Here is a 307-nt window from a genome sequence, read left to right as displayed (position 1 = left end):
ATAGGTAAGTATACAATTTTCCGTTTTCCTGACGCCAATCCATAGCAGCATACAATGGGCTGGGGGCGGAGCCATACCCATTGTATGCTGCCATGAATTGGCGTCAGGAAAGGAAAATTACCGATAGGTAAGTATACAATTTTCCGTTGTGTTGAGTTATTTTGAGGGGACAGCAAATGTACACTGATACACTGCAGACCAGGCCCTTGTCAAAGTCACTCAAGTCCCTACGTTTGCCCATTATATTCGGCTTTCATCACATCAACTTCAGGGACAAAACGTTCACTTGCTGACTAATATATATCAC

This window comes from Nanorana parkeri, unplaced genomic scaffold (genome assembly GCF_000935625.1).
Source record: "Nanorana parkeri isolate BGI_ZX_2015 unplaced genomic scaffold, ASM93562v1 scaffold388, whole genome shotgun sequence".
Lineage (NCBI taxonomy): Eukaryota > Metazoa > Chordata > Amphibia > Anura > Dicroglossidae > Nanorana > Nanorana parkeri.
This window is presented reverse-complemented; position numbering follows the sequence as displayed.